The following is a 12,843-nucleotide window of genomic DNA, read 5'->3' on the forward strand; positions in this document are numbered from 1 at the left end:
AATGTTCATTCCTCACTACAAACAACAAAAAAGGTATTTTGATCCGTTAACACAATTTTAATTCCTTAAAAACCCTCCGCTCTGAGCACCAGCCCCTCCCAAGCCACAAAAACAAGTATTCTCACAAAGTGAGAACAGCCCGTTTCAGGAAAAGTCTGTGGTGCCAGAACTGCCCCCAGGCTAACATAAAAACCCAATGTCTCTGCTCAGCTAGCATGATTAGCCGCTAACTTTGCCGCTAGCTTCACTGCTCAGCTAGCTTAGCAGCTATTGATGGCTGGAGCCACCAGAGGCCGATAAACACCATGTTACTAGCTTTTCCGCTCAGCTAGAAGTGATCAGATGCTAACTTCTATGCTAGTTTCACCGCTCAGCTAGCGGCGCTCATCTGATAGCTTTGCCGCTCATCTAGCAGTGCTCAGCTGCTAGCTTCATTGCTCAGCTTTCTGTGCTCAGCCGCTAGCTTCACTGCTCATCTAGCAATGCTAAGCTGCTAGCTTTACTGCTCAGCTTATGGTGCTACGCTGCTAGCTTCCTTTCTCTACTAGCTCAGGCACTAGTGATGGCCGGGGCTACTAAAGGAAGATATTCTGTATGCCACAATCATTACCGCTCAGCTAGCGGTGATCCACTGCTAACTTCTTTGCTAGTTTCACCTCTCAGATAGCGGTGCTCAGCTGCTAGCTTCCCTGCTCTGCTATCTCAGGCGCTAGTGATGGCCAGGGCTTCTAAAGGCAGATATTCTGTATGGCACTAGGCTTTCTGCTCAGCTCGCGGTGATCAGCCGCTAACTTTGCTTTTAGCTTCACCACTCAGCTAGTGGTGCACAGCTGCTAGTTTCACTGCTCAGCTAGCAGTGGTCATCCGAACTTTGCAAAAATGCAGACACGAGACTGGCTCTTGATTGATGTCATGAAATGGGCGGCACCTACAAGCATCGAAAGGCGAAGCCTCAAAGATTGAGGAAGGAAAAAAAAACTCACAAAAATAAGTCATATTTCAAAAATAATTGGTTATTTTGTGTTCCAAAGGTGATATATGATCATATGGAAATATTTTGCTCTGAAAGGCTTAAGAAAGTCATGGTATAGGCCCTTTAAGATCTGGTCGCTCCTCTCTATGACCCTCCTCGGGTCTGTCGACCCAAATCCCCACAGAACCAGTACGGATCAAACCCCCTACATGAGTCCATGTGACTGTGGCTTCTTCTGACACGTCAGAAAGTATTTCTTCCCAGAAGTTTTGTATTCCATTTAGATGGAGCTTGAAAACAGGTGTTTCCTCCCAGTCTGTGATCGCTCAGCCTTAGTCTGATCGAGCCGTCATGAACTCTGACATTAAAACGCGCTCGGTGAGGCGTGGATGGACTGATGCGCGGCTCTGGCCTTGGGGTAAATCGCTTAAACGTCCACTTCTTTGAAGAGTGGCAGCGGGTTTTAATGCTTTCCACTTTGGACTCAACTTTCGCACTGTGGAACCATGAACTCAAAAGACTGTAATCTCTCCAGACTCATAGGACCGTGGAGTCTTTGTTCTTTCTCTGCACAATGACCATCAGTCATCGAAAACTGATAATCAGCAGCAACTTTCCCTCATAAATCCAGTGGAATCTTGTTACCCTCATATTTTCCTCTTTTTAGCTTATGCTAGAAACGTATTCTTTAACCCTTTAACATGGAGCTTTACTTTCAGCGTTCATGTTCTTTAACTCTTCAACCGTTTCAATGTAATTCCTGTGGGAAAATGCTGTAATTCTACACTTCTGAATCCACTGGAATTACTTTGATTGCGCAAATGTTCAAAGAATTTGTCAAAGAATCTTTTTTTATTTAGGTTAATGTATGAAATGTATATTTTGTTGTACTTTCTTGACATGAAAACAATCATGTTTTCACACAAAGAAGATTCTTCTCGTGTCTTAATGAACTTTCTGCCTTTTTATGGAGCTTAAAGACCTTTTTTAAACCCGGTTAAGACGACCCATGAACTGGATTTCATGAATGTCTATACTGTAAATACTGCATGGCTGAATGTACGAACTCCTGCCTTTATTTATTCAGACTTTGCTCCATACTGTGACGGTCGTCTGCTCAGAGTTCTGTACAGACCCAGACGTTTTTGAAATGATGTTTCTTTGTATTTAAGGTGTTTGTGAAAGTGCTCAAACTTTCTGGATATGAAGTCGTGTAACTTAATGACCGAATTAATAAATGTTTTTATTCATCCGCAAAAATAGGAGAAGAACTTGATTGTAACTGATCTAACCATTTTTTTCTTTTTAAATCTGAGTCATTTTCTTGGATATATTTCTTCCAGGGCGACAGGAGTTCGTCAGAAATTTGAGTTTTGGTAAGCCTGCCCTCATTTCCCACAATAGTCTGTATTCAGACTGCAGTCAACTGGACATTTCTATTTTGAACCAAAGCTTGCAAACAAAACCACATGACTAAATATCTCTTCAGTCATTGGCCAGGAATTACAAGTCAAAGCAACAAGAGAAAGAATAATGGAAGTCCTAAGATTTCCAATCTTTGTCAGCTTAGTTCATACATTCAAACTTTATATTTTGCTGACCAATTTTGAATCAACGTGAGGTACAACACTTTTTACCTTTTGGTACACGGTTACAGAGGAGATTACGGCTAAGACGGTTATCTGATAAACATTTATGACATATAGATTGTCAGGAAAACGGTGTGAGAAAAAAATGTTGTTTTAATAAGCCTGAATTTATCCAAACATGGCAATCAGTTGCTGTGTCTCATTGAATCAGAATTTTATGAATCAATTATTTATATGTTAAGCTTAAATTGATTCAAATCGGTCTTATTAACCCTCCCCTACTATTCAAACTCAGGAAACTCAGAGTTGGAAACGACACCACCTCTAAAGTTTATCAGAGAAAATCAAAATCGAACTGATCAATATTTAATCAACTGATTTAATAGTGTCAACATTTTTTTTCTGAAAAACTGCTTTATTTGGCTTGTATAAAAATAACAAAAGTAGCGGATTAAGAGAGTTCCTGTTCGGGTCCGTTAACGTCCGGAGCTCAGTGAACGCACCTTTTTTGAGTTCTGTTGATCAAGGTTTTTTGAAGGTTTTAGGGAAATAAAGGGAGGAGGTCTGATGCTTGAGACGGAATGACGACGTTTGAGGGACAAATTTTGTGGAGTGTTCTGCTGTTTTTCTTAATTACAAAATAAAGAGACTTAAAACAGATGAAGTTTCGGCATCTCAGTGTGGGAAAGGAGGAGGGGATGCTTCATTCTTTGATAGTTTTCTCGTTAGAACGAGTTGTTATTCTCGTTTTCTTGAGAAAGCAGGATAATATCTCGTTAATTGATTTAAAAAACAAAAAGGTAGGGCAGTCCATTTTCGGCTTCTGTACCGTTGGGACCGGTCCGGTAGAATATAGATTGTCTAATTTAAACCGGTCCGTGGTCTGAAGAAGGTTGGGGACCACTTCTCTAGCTGGTATTGGACTTTTTACATGTTACTCTTATATTATTCTTTTTACTTTATTGGTATACTTTACATTTTCCCCTCAAGCATTTATTTTCACACTATGTTCTACCTCTTATTTTGCACAATTGACACCCTCTGTTTGTTCTATTTTTTTCTTCTGAGCTGCTCAAATGGTGTTATGACAATAAATGAAAAGCACATTTTTTATCAAAATTATAGATCTAAATGACAGAATGTTTTCACGTCAAATTGATTTTCACCGTTCGGCAGGTTAGAAATTGAAATTCAGATGGATTTACTGTATAAAACTGGAGGATTAAATGGGAGAGAAACTCCAGATAATCAAACTTCAGCTCGGTGTGATCTTCCTGCTGTGAAGACATCTCCTCTCTTTGTTGTGAGTGAAAGCAGCCGCTCTTCCTCGCAGTCTCCCGCGGTTTCTTCAGCAGAGCAAACGCCCCAGACGCTGTATTTTTATCCCTCTGTAAATAAACATCGCTCGTGTTTGGTATGAGTGCGTCGCGAGTCTCCAGCCCACTCAACCTCAGATCCACGGAGGAGCGTCATTACAGGCCCATTAGAAGGGGATTCGCCTCCCCTCCTGCTGTATTTTTGGACCCCCGAGGCTGCAGTCTGAGATTTGTTCAGCTGTGAGGAGACTGGATGCAGAGGTGATGGTCAGATTGCTGTGACTCACCGACGGTGCCTGCAGGCGCTCACCCACCTACAGGAAGGACCCAGGCTCTGTTAGGCGGGCGCTAACAGCCTATTATTCACTGTGTGGCTGCAGAAACATCGTTAGCAGGTCCTCACACGACCCTGACGAACAGCCGCATCAGCTGATCACGAGGACGCTCTTCCCTCCGTGACACCGATGGATGGAGGCCCGAACATCCTCTTCCTGCTAATGTAAACTGTGTGGGAGGATTTATTCCCTCGTGTTTGCAGAGACAAACCGTCACTTCAGCTGAAGCGACGGTTTGAAGTGCAGCAGCAGATTCCCAGAGGGACCTGAACGCACCACGGAAATGTCCATCAACTCCGGGATTCTCTCCAGACTTCCAACAGTTCTGCTTTCACATGTTCTCCTCATTTTCGAGTCTTTTCTTTCATTTAAGTTCATTTCTGAAGCACTGATATTATACAAAGTGGTTCAAGACGTAACCTAAGTTCACGAGAGTTCAGACCGCATTGGGACTGTGGAAAAGTGCTTGGACATGTTGACACTGTGAAACTGAAATGTTATTTCATTTGTTTTCAACAAATTGAACATATTTCCAGATCCTGAACGCCCCGCGTCCACACGTTCTTCCTCCATCTTACTTTGACCGATCTCCGACTCTACATTAGTCACTAACAGTTTTTATCTTTTATTTATCTCGATTTTGTTTCATTAAACTGAGTGGAAATGTCAGAGCCGACTGTTGACACAAATTCATTTGTTTTGTGAGTCACCTGTAATGGTTTCACTGCACCAAAACAAGAATCACAAAGTAATGAGAGTTTCTGCAGCTGAGTGTAATTTAATAACCAAAACTTAACAGTAATTCATTTTGTTCCTGTTTTGAAGTAAAAAGTCATTAAATTCCAGTTTGTAACTCGTTACCTCGAACTCTGAAAACAACCACAGTTTCTTGGCGCATTAGACAAACAGTTGTTTTGTATTTCACTGAAAAAAATCTGCCAATTTCCATTTGTTCTATAAACAATGACCCTCACTATCTTTCCAGTACGGAAAACTGTATCAAAAGTCTAGAAATTAAAAAAACTATATATATTTCAATGACGATGTTTCCATTAAATTCTAATAATGCAAATAAACACAAACCAACTCATAAATCATTCAAAAACACTTTGATTTACAGCAGATACATTCATCATCTATCAAAGGAGACGTCGGCGTCTTTTTCAGGTCATGGAGCGGCGAGCTTTGTGGGAGTGGCTACGGATGAAATGGTGGATTTAAAGAGGAGCCGTGGATCTAACAATTCTGCATGATATTTTCAGTTTCGATACACCTCACCACCTCCAGCGCAAAACTTCTTCATGATAAATGTGAATTTTTAAAATTTTGTCATGTTTTAATTTGGCAAATTTTGTATCACAAATTAAATTTTTGCAATTTTATAGTTAACGGAAATGCAGCTAATGTCATTTTTTTCATTTTTTTTAAATTTACAGTTAACATTTTAGAAAGCATCAGTTTGGTGCAGTGCTATTCATGTGTTGTCCCTCTCTCCCACTCTCCCATGGCTCATCTGTACTCCTGCTCCTGGCCGTGGACCTCACCTCTGGCTCGCCCACCACCCCCACCCCTCCCCCAGAGGTCCCAGTTCCATCTGGATGAAGCCCGTCATCTACACTGTAGTTGTACAGTCAGACAAGCTCATTCTTCTTGTAGTTTTCTTCTTGCATTTACAATCAAGAACACAGTTTTCAAAAATGTTGGAGGCCGCATCGCACTCATTTTATGCTAGGATTCTGCAGCCAGACTTTGGACATGCCTCCCTTTTTTTCTATTTTTCTGTTTGCTATGTATGGATCCTACATTTTTTTTAATAAAGTTTCCAAACAAAATTAAACAAAGAGCTCTGTGCCAACGGTCACAACTTAAAGGTGAATTTCTAATGAACTACTGCTACTCTACAGAAACTATGTCTTAGAAAAAGGTTTTAATGATTTAAGCTAAAAATAGCCTAACTGTAATGAAAAGAGCTCTTTGAAAATAGATCAAAAGATGATCAAAGAGGGTTTTTATACTTTTAAGACTTCAAGCTCAACTTTTCAACATTTATTTTTGTCTTTTAGATATGAAATAAAAATCGAACATTTTTACTTTCTTGCTGCATGTTTTGCTTACGATGAAAAGCCCTTCAGTGTGTTTTTCTGCTCTCTCATCTTCTTTCTTTTTTAGCTTTTGGATGTTTACTGGGAGGATTTGGCATGTCTGGGACACCGTAGTTTGGCTGTTTTTCCAGCTAAAAGCTCGATAAGTGGCCTGAACCCAAAATGAAACTCTCTCATGTTTTAATCCATTTCCTCCCTGATGACTCTGATGTGCTTCTGTTTTCCATTCAATCTCTTTTCTAAATAATGTATCTTTGAAATCTGCTAAATCAGATAAACATTTCATGTTTAATCATGAATGTTTTCTCTCATTCTCCCAAAGTGTTTCTTGCTTTTCTGCACATTTGGCCTTTCCTGCAGCTTATTATTCATGGCCTTGTTTTCATTTAATATCTCATTATGGAAGCGTCTTCTGCTGCCGCCCTTTGATTAACCCTCCTACAAGAACTGCTGACGGACGCCGGGGTCCTTGAAGGGAGCGGGCGGCGCCGCCTGCTCAGTATTCCCCCCATGCAGCAGCAGCTGCCGCCGCCGCCTGCAAGCGAGAGCCTCAAATGTCAGAGAGGCTCGTGATTGGCCGCTGCAGACGTGTGCGAGCGGCTCTGGTGATTAGCAGTAATTAGGACAACAAAACCCAAACATTACGGCTTCAGAAATGAAGCTCAGCTCATTTAGTGAGTCTGTTATCAAACTCTATTTTTTTATAAATATATATGTATTTTAGGTCGTTTAAATGTTTTTTTTTATCTCTTTTGACGCTGTAACCTTCATTTCTGAAGGAAATTTAATACATAAACTGAAGAAAAATCAGCTTTAAGAGGAATAAAACAACATTTGACCTTAAGGACGTTTAAAAACTCGTAAATGTGAATAAAGAGAAGACAAAAATGTATCTTCTTTTAAAATGAAGAAGAAACAGCAAAAAATAAGAAGGAAAGTTTGGGGAGGAGATTTCCTTCTCCTGAATGCAGATGGAGGAGTTTAAAATCCTCTGTCCGGCTTTGAAGTGTCAAACTCTTCTCTCATCCAAACATGGAAAATGAAACTTTCCTTCTTTTCTGCTTCCTGGTTGGAGGTGGAGGAGGCATCATGGTCTGGGCGGTCCTGTAGACGATCATTTGGTTTTCTGCTGTTTTATCATCTGAGGAACGTGACTAAACTAAAAACAGTTTCATCCCGCTCTGACCTTCAGCTGATTATGTAGACGACTCTCTTTAACTTGTTTTAACAAACCGTCTCTTAAACGTCTCCAGTTTGTCCAAAACTCTGCAGCTAAACTCCACTTTTAACTAGAACCAATACCAGTCTCCCCTCTGCTTTTATCACTACATTGGCTTCCTGTAAATTTAAAATACATTTATTTATCTTGTGGCGTGTTTAGATAATTCTCCTATAAAATAAAGAAGTAACATGGAACAAAAACAGACTTTATTTTGACTGAAAATTAATGTTGCTTTTGTTCTGTTTTCTGTGCACATATCACTGGATTTCCAACAGGAAAAAAAAAAAACTTTGAGAAATGCTGCATTCATGTGGTGGTGTGAATTTAAAAAAATGAACACACAGAAATGTCAGAAAAACAACAAAAATACTTGAAATAGTTGTCAAATTTAGCCCCATAGGAAGTGAATGAGAAAGTCTTCAAATGTTAGTATTTTAAGTTGATTAGCAACAAGTCTTTAAATATATTTATGGGTTATGTTTTCATCTTTTATTGTAATTTTCAAAAAAAAAATACATTGGAGTTTATCTAATATTTTAGCAACATGCTAACGTTTTTTTTTTTGTCTAATTTGTTATAGACTTGGGGTTTTAGGATAATTAAGAGTTTAGCCTCTATTTTAGCAACAGGCTAACACTTTTGGCTAATTTGTTAATTTAGAGTTCACCTAATATTTTCGCAATAGGTTTACGTTTTTGACTAATTTAGTTTACTTAGGAATTTACTCCATCTTGGGGTTTAGCTAGTATTTAAGCAACGTGCTAGCTTTTTTGTGGCTGCGTTCATGTGGTGGTGTGAATTTTAAAAAATTAAAAACATCAGAAAAACAACAAAACCATCCCATAACACAAGAATGCAGAGTAACATCGTATAATAATTAGAGCCAGGAATTGATTATAAAAAAATTAACTAATTAATCGCAAAACGATTGGAAAATTAATTGCGATTAATCTTGATTTTTTTTCCTGTAGTTGCCGTATTTTTAGAACCACTTATTATCTGCAAATAACGACAAAATGAAATCATACTCAAAATTGTACATTTAGAATGTTTATTTTCAATTAAAGCTGTCAATCAATTAAAAAAATAATCAGATTAGACACTTTTGTGTCGTGATTAATCACTATTAATCACAACGTTTACCAGGTAAATTGTAAATGAAAATATATTGTTGATATTTTTGAACAAAAACAAGCCAAAGAAAATGTTTCCTTCATTTTTATTGTCTGAAATCTTTAAATTTATCACTCCAAAGTGACCTTCGCGAGCACAAAACACATCAACAGTGAGATAAGCAGAACTCTTAATTCTTTTATGTCAGCAGTATTACTACAAGAAAACAAAGATGCCGACAAACAGCCATAAGAAACGATGTTCTGGATCACTGGCTGCCTTAAAACAAACTTTTCTTCATCTCCTGGACAAAAACAAGCGATAAGAGGCGAACTTTCTCTCTGAACTGATGCTTTATTGGACCTATCGTGACGATCAGCATTTATATCACTTTCCTTTGACGCTTCAGTCGAGGCTCAGTGTCATGTTACCATGACAACGTGCCAGACCATCGATCAAATGGTCCTCTTTTTGTGATAAAGAGATCTAAACCAAAAAATAACCAGATTAAAGCACTAAAAGAGATTTAATAATAATTTCTTTTGTAAGTGATCATGTTATAAGTGGGATAATGCACAAAAAGAAATGTTTTAACGCACGCCATGGAAGCCTGAACCGCCGAGGTGGAATTAATTTGTGCCAATAAATAATAATGAGTTTATTTTTTAATTAATTGCTTACGTTAACGCGTTAATGTTCACAGCCCTAATAATAATATATAACAGCAGAATATCAGTGTATTTGTAGTTCACCATCTATGGAGACTCACCTGAATAATAAAACATTAATAAGGATTATTTCAGTTTGGTCGACCAGAATAAGTAGTTCACCCCCCAAGATCACGGACAAACCCCCAACTATATTTCTGACCTTTCAACTCCTCACACTTCTCCTTAAGATCAACAGGTAAGAATCTTTTATCCGTTCCTAAAACTCATTTTTCCAAAACTAGAGGAGACCTCGGCTTTCAGGCAGTCGCTCCCCGACTCTGTGACGACCTCCTCGGTCTCGGCGCCAGATTGAGAATTTAAAACTTAAGTTAAGACGTTTTTATTTAGAAGAGCTTTTTGATGAGTCTTTTTTTCCTTTTCTTTACTCGTGTTTCATTTAAATCCATGAGTGTTTTATTGGGTTTTACCTTTTCTATTCTGGTTTTGTGAGAACTTTATGATTCACTCTAAGTGCTTTTTAAATAAAGATTTATTTATTTACTCACAGACTGAAGATCTAAAGTTCTCCATCAAACACTTTTTTTATGAGAAGACTGACGTCAGGTTTCTCTTCTGTATCCTCTCAGACCTCCCAGACCAGCTCGGCGACCTCGTGGTGTAGTGTCTACCTGGAGACATGAGTTCAAATCCAGACTGAGTCATACCAAAGACTCTAAAAATAAGAACTCCCTATGTGACACTCCGCATTAAGGGGTTGGATTTTGGGGCTAAACCACTGAGTGCGGCTGCGTCTGCAGCTCACCCCTCCCTCAAATGCTGAGAACAAATTTTACACTCCTCGGGTGCGGGACAACTGATGGGACTTTAAATGCTTTGTTGAAGACGTGGAAGCAGATTCACGCAGAAACAGATTCTTCATCCAGAATCCTTCAGAATCAGCTAACAATGCTGATCCTCCTGAGCCTTTCACTAGTTCCTGCATCCTTCAGCTGTGAAATTGAATCCTTTATGGTCGTCTTCATCCAAGGATACGAGGCGGACCCTGTGGATAGCTTCAGATTCATAGGTATTCATATTTCCTCTGACCTTTCCTGGACAATGAACACATCATAGTGAAAACGGCTCTCTGTTCTCAGGAAGTTAAAGTGGACCGGACCGCCTCTACTGAGGGTTTCTTGTGCTGTGTGTCCGTATGACCGCGTGGTACGGAAGCTGCAGAACAGGAGGGACTAAACCCGGGTGGTGAGGGCGCCACGGGGGATTGTGGGAGGTCAAAGACTGGATCTAGACTCAGTCTTCTCTGCCAGAATCCAGAGAGAATCTACAAGAATAACAAAAGATCGCTCCCAACCGGATAATGGATATAGGTCTATCATTGGGAAGGAGGTTCAGGTTCAAGATAAAACAGACTCAGGAACACCTTTAATTAGAGGTGTTGAAGTCATAGCGCCCCCTGCAGGACGAGGGCCAAAACCCAAAATCAAGGACAACCTCAAAACGTGAATTCCCTCCAACTGACCGGTCCTCCTGCCTGTTAAATAATTTCAGATTTATTTTTTTAATTCCATTGTGTTTAATGATGTCATTAAAACTCTTAGTTCTTGGAAGCAGAGATCATTATTTGGATTTTTACAGAACTTGAACTTCGTAACAAAACAAACTGATCTGGATGAACATGTGACTCCAAGGATCAGGACAACTTTTTTGTTCCAGTTTCAAAAGTAAGTTTCGTATTTTCTGGGGTATAAGTCACTGTTTTTTTTTCATAGTTTAGCCAGGGGTGTGACTTATTCTCAGGAGCGACTTATTAGTGATTTTTTAAAAACATAAATAACCTGATGTATTCTTTATTTTTCCACCAGCAGCCGGTAGCCCTCTAGCGGTTGTTTCTGCTAACAACCACTAGAGGGCGTTGTATTTTCTTCTGACAAGGCCAGAAGAAGAAGTGTCGTCCAAAACAAACATGGAGGAGAATCGGATTGTTTTTTTTCCTCTTAAATTTTGATCTTTTTCACTCATTTCATCAGAACATTATTATTCTTGTTTTTATTTTTTGCCATGGCAAAAATAAAAGTGGGACTTCTACTTTAGAGCGACTTATAATACACAAAAATATGGTAAGTTTGAGTAATTTCAGCAATCTCTTGGTTTCAAACTTTCAGGACATTACTGCTTGTATTTTCGGTGTTTGTAAACTTTATGGTTTTTGAAATAATTTGCAAATACAGACAGCCCCATAGGAAGTGAATGAAAAAGTCTTCAAATTTTACTATTTCTAGTAGATTAGCAACAAGTCTTTAAATATATTCATGGGTTATGTTTTCCTCTTTTATTGTAATTTTAAAAAAAAAATAGGAGTTTATCTAATATTTAAGCAACATGCTAATGTTTTTGACTAATTTGGTTTACCAAGGTAGTATTTAAGCAATATACTAACGTTTTGGGCTAATTTATTATTGTCTGAGGTTTGTATAAGCAAATTTAGAGTTTAGCTTCTATTTTAGCAACAGGCTAACCATCCATCCATCCATCCATCTTCTTGACCGCTTCTCCCCTTTCGGGGTCGCGGGGGCGCCGGAGCCTATCCCGGCTACTGAAGGGCGAAGGCGGGGTACACCCTGGACAGGTCGCCAGTCTGTCGCAGGGCCTCAATCACACACACATTCACTCTCACATTCACACCTAGGGGCAGTTTAGAGTCACCAATTAACCTATGAAGCATGTTTTTGGACGGTGGGAGGAAGCCGGAGTCCCCGGTGAAAACCCACGCATGCACGGGGAGAACATGCAAACTCCACACAGAAAGGTCCCAGCCGGGATTCGAACCGGGGCCTTCTCGCTGTGAGGCGAGAGCGCTAACCACTTGCGCCACCGTGCAGCCGCAACAGGCTAACATTTTGGCTAATTTGGTTTACCGAGGAATTTTGGAGTTTAGCTAGTAATTAAGCTTTGTGCTATTTTTTTTTTTCGTAGCTAATTTAGCATCTACTGAGGCTTTTTTTTTTATCTTTGCTAATTTAGAGTTTACCTAATATTTCAGTAACATGCTAACGTTTTTGGGTAATCTGTTATCTACTGAGGTTTTATAGGCTAATTTAAAGTTTACCTAATATTTAAGCAACATGCTAATGTTTTTGACTAATTTGGTTTACTGAGGAATCTAAACTATTTGGGGTTTAGCTAATATTTAAGCAACATGCTAACGTTTAGTGTAAATGTATTATCGACAGGTTTTTATAGGCTAATTTAGAGCTTAGCTTCTGTTTTTGCTAAAGTTAACTTTTTCGACTAATTTAGTTTACTGAGGAATTTAGGCTATTTTGGAGTTTAGCTAGTATTTTAGCAACAAGCTAGCTTCTTAGGCTAATTTGACCTCTAATAAGGTTTTTTGGGATAATTTGGAATTCAGCTCATATATAAGCAACACACTAAATATTGTTGCAAAATTTGCATGTATCAGGGAGTTTTAAGCAAATTTTACTACAAATTTTTCAGAAATTTAGGTCAACTTCAGCGCTCTTT

Source organism: Oryzias melastigma, linkage group LG8 (genome assembly GCF_002922805.2).
Source record: "Oryzias melastigma strain HK-1 linkage group LG8, ASM292280v2, whole genome shotgun sequence".
Taxonomy (NCBI): Eukaryota; Metazoa; Chordata; class Actinopteri; order Beloniformes; family Adrianichthyidae; genus Oryzias; species Oryzias melastigma.